The sequence below is a fragment of the Haemaphysalis longicornis genome, unplaced genomic scaffold (assembly GCF_048455015.1).
Source record: "Haemaphysalis longicornis isolate Haplotype H1 unplaced genomic scaffold, Haemaphysalis longicornis Haplotype H1 scaffold_11, whole genome shotgun sequence".
Classification (NCBI taxonomy): Eukaryota; Metazoa; Arthropoda; class Arachnida; order Ixodida; family Ixodidae; genus Haemaphysalis; species Haemaphysalis longicornis.
The window spans coordinates 116,190,598-116,194,592 of record NW_027526214.1 but is presented as its reverse complement, the minus strand read 5'-3'; positions in this window follow the sequence as shown (position 1 = coordinate 116,194,592).

The following is a 3,995-nucleotide window of genomic DNA, read 5'->3' as shown; positions in this document are numbered from 1 at the left end:
AATACTTTCAGCATGATTATTAAATTTTCCCGTTTGAGGGGGGATCATTGTATTTAGAGGGCTAACTTTATTTCATTATTCTAATCATCACCAGCCCATCTACGCCCACTGCAGGGCAAATGCTTCTCCCAATAATCTCAAATTACCCCGGTCCTGTGCTATCTGCCACCAATTTATCCCCGCAAATTTCTTGATCTCATCTGTCCATCTAACGTTCTGCCACCCCTGCAATGCTGGCCTTGTCCAGGTATCCACTCTGTGCGGTAATGTTGCCTTCACATTACATGCCCCGCCCACGTCCACTTCTTCTTAATTTCTAATAATACGTCCTTAGCACGCTTTTGTTCCCTGAACCACTCTGTTCTCTTCGTGTCCCTTAATGTTAGACCTAACATCCTCCGCTCCATTGCCCGCTGAGTCGTTCTCAATTTAAGTTGAACCCTCTTACTGAGCCTCCAATTTTCTACCCCATAGGTGAGTACCGGTAGGATACAGCGGTCATACACTTTCGTCTTCAGGGAAAATGGCAGGCTGCCATTCATTATCTGAGAGTGCCTGCCAAATACACTCCAGGCCACTCCAGGCCATCCTTCTAGTCCTCTTTGTCTCATGGTCGGTATCCGGAGCCACGAGTTGGCTCAAGTAGATGTAATCGCTAACCACTTCCACTGCCTCGCCACCTATCTCAAACCGCTTGGTTGCCCCGAGGTTATTGGTCATTACTTTGGTTTTGTGCATATTATATCCCAGGCCCCCGGTTCTACTCTGTTCGTCCAGTACGGAAAACATTCTTTGCAAATCTTTCCCAGAGTTACTTAGCAAGGAAACGCATCAGCAAAGCTGAGGTTACTGATTTATTCTCCATTCACTCTTACTGCCACCTGTTCCCAATTTAACGTTCTGAATAGTTCTTGTAAACATGCTGTGAATAACATTGAAGAGATTGTGTCTTCTTGTTTGTCGCCCTTCCTTATTGGTATTTTACTGCTCTCCTTATGAAGGATGATGGTATGGACCCATTGTAGATATCCTCTAGTATTCTTACACAATGCTCATCTACCCCCTGGTTGCGTAATTCCTGAATGACTGCTGAGGTTTGTACCCAGTCAAATGCTTTCCCATTATTTATGAAGGCTATATATAGGGGTTCAGTATACTCAGTGCACTTCTCTATCACCTGATTGGTCGTGTGAATATGGTGCATAGTTGAAAAGCTTTTACGGAACCCGGCTTGTTGTTTTGGTTGCAGAAATTCTGCTAGAGATGACCTATCTGAGTACCTTGTACACGACTGACATTAAGCTGATCGGCCTGTAATTTTTCAATTCCTTCATGTCACCTTTCTTATGGTTTAGGATGATGGTCGCGTTCTTTCAATATTACGGTACACCTGCGGTGAGAACGCATTGCCTATGCACGTTTGCGAGTTTTTCAACTACAATTTCTCCGCCATCCTTTAAGAGGTCTGCTGTTATCTTATCCTCTCTAGGTGCTTTACCCCCTTTCATTTCTTTCAAAGCCTTCCTTACTTCTTCGGTCGCTACTGGTGGGACGTCTATCTTCTCTGAACTACTTTCTCGTTCGGCGTTATCCTGCGTGTCCCGGCTACTCTACCGATCGGTATAGAACTTCTCGGCTACTGTGACTATTTTATTTGTAATTTTGGTGGCATTGCCTTGCGTGTCTTTAGTTGCGTACATCCGATTTTTCCCCACGCCAAGACCCCTCTTCACTGCTTACTGTCTACCTCCGTTCTTTACAGCATATTCGATAGTCTCGATATTACACTTCAATATGTCAGCTGTCTTACACTTCTAAACTTCGAAAGATCCGGTAGTTCTATTCTGTGAGCTGGGGTGGAGATTGTAATGGTTTGTCGTTTTCTAGTTAGATATTTTGTCTTCTGGGAACGTTTACCAGTATTCTGTCTTGCCATCATGCCCCCCGACTTCTACAGCACAGTCCTTGGTAATGCGTGTAAGGTTGTCAGTGGCTTCCTGTGTCGTAACCTCTGCTTCCTCGGTAAGTTCAGAATGTCCGCTCTGCAGCGCGATCCTAAATTCTTCTACTTTACGTCTTACTGTTTGTTCGGCCTCTGGGTCATCCAGGTTCCAGCTGCGGCGCGATGTTCAGAGAGCAAAGCGACACGTTCTAATGCAATGAGGCTTTAATGGAATATACTAGAAAGCGGCGCGAGCCAGCGCAGCCACGATAGCGTGCGACAGCTCTTTTGTTCATGCAAAGGACGCCACACGTCTTGGACGGCACGTTTTTTCGAATAGCGTGGTGTCCTTCAATAAGTCCGCATTTTTGGGGGACGTTCCAGGTGAAATTTCTAAGCTTCGTTCCTCTAACATCCACAGAGCGCTTTCTCCGCCATCGGTGTTTATTTCGCCTAACCTGCTGGTCCTTAAAATTTGTCCATGGTGTTTTTCTAGCCAGAGGCGATTTGTGAGGGTAGGAGAAGAAACGCTTTCTAAAGCAGAGAAATTTGCGCAGACGGAAAACGTTTCTTGCACTCGTTGGACCTACGGTGAAGACGTGCTTTTGCTCCTTTTCTTTGTGGTTTCCTTCATGGAAGTATTGGCGTATCGACGTCCGCTGTGTTCCTTGTAGGCAGAACGTCAATGTTTCCTTGACGCCTCACTTTTTGCACGGTGTGACATATCCTGGTACGTGATTTCGTTTTGCGTTGTCTTTTCAACTCGGTTGTGTTTGTAGACATCCGCTCCTGAAGATGTTCTATATCCTTTGACGCCTCGATAAAGTGCAGGCTGTTCTGGAGCTTGAACGAAAGTTGGTCGAAGGACTGGTTCCAAAGACGGCTTAGCACTTTTAGGGTACCAGGAGGCGAGTAGAGAGATTTACCCTGTGAAGTCATTCTATGCTCGAAGGCGGGAGCGACAGCAGTGTCGCTACTCGCCAGTTTACAAATGTTCATGGAAGCTTCCTGGGAGATCTCATCCTTGTGCATCGTGATTGATTCATTAGTGGGCTCTGCTTTAATGAGGGGGTCGTTCATACACGTGGAGTCTTGAGCTAGTCGGCTGTCGTTAGGTGCCAGTTTACCACAGATTAAATCTGGTGGTTCAAAGTAGCAGTTAAAAATTACAGGACTCGAATTACCTCCAAAGGGCACGCGAGTTATTTTTCATACGTCGAAGTACTGTAGTTAGTGGTCTGCTTGTGGGGATGTGTTCTTACCCGTTAGTATTGGATGAATGGTCGCCAGGCGTGGAACAGAAGACCAGCATTTCTGCATCTTCAAACGTAGACTAGCAGTCAAGGGACAACCTTGTCGTGGTACTGTCTGGCGTGTAACTTCTCACTCTCTAGTAAGTCGTGTCGGCTCTCCTGAAAAATCGCATAGTCCACTTGCTCAATCTGCATAAAATGCGCCGATTCCCTTAAGCAGCGCACTTACTGCAGATGGTGTCACTTCTCGATTTCCTCTTATGTGGCCTTCCGCTTCCCCTAGAAGGTCATCCAGTTGCTCCCGTAGTCTGAGGCGTCGTCGAAGTTGTCGTTGCATTTGGTCGCACGCAGCAGGGAACCCTCACCAAGATCGCAGGCGCCGTGTTGTTTCCTCTGCTTTCGCGGTTCTGTGCGTCGATGTGCTTGGCGTCGGCTAGATATCCCAGGTTTCGGCACCATGTGTTGGACCTCTGGGTCCTCCAGCTGTGGCGCGATGTTCAGAGAGCAGAGCGACACTTCTTAATGCGATGAGGCTCTAATGGAATCTACTAGAAAGCGGCGCGAGCCCGCGCAGCCACGACAGCATGCGACACCTCGTGATGAACATAATAAAACGATGATGACTAGCGTCATCTGCTACAACGCTGATGAAGAGGAAGTCACAACACTGTTACCTCATTTGCTACGATGCTGATTAAGAGGAAGTCGCAACACTGTTAGCTTCTTACGAACTAGCTTGTTACGGTCATTTCTCAAATCTAGCCTAGTTCAAAATCTTACCATACAGTGGTCCCTACACC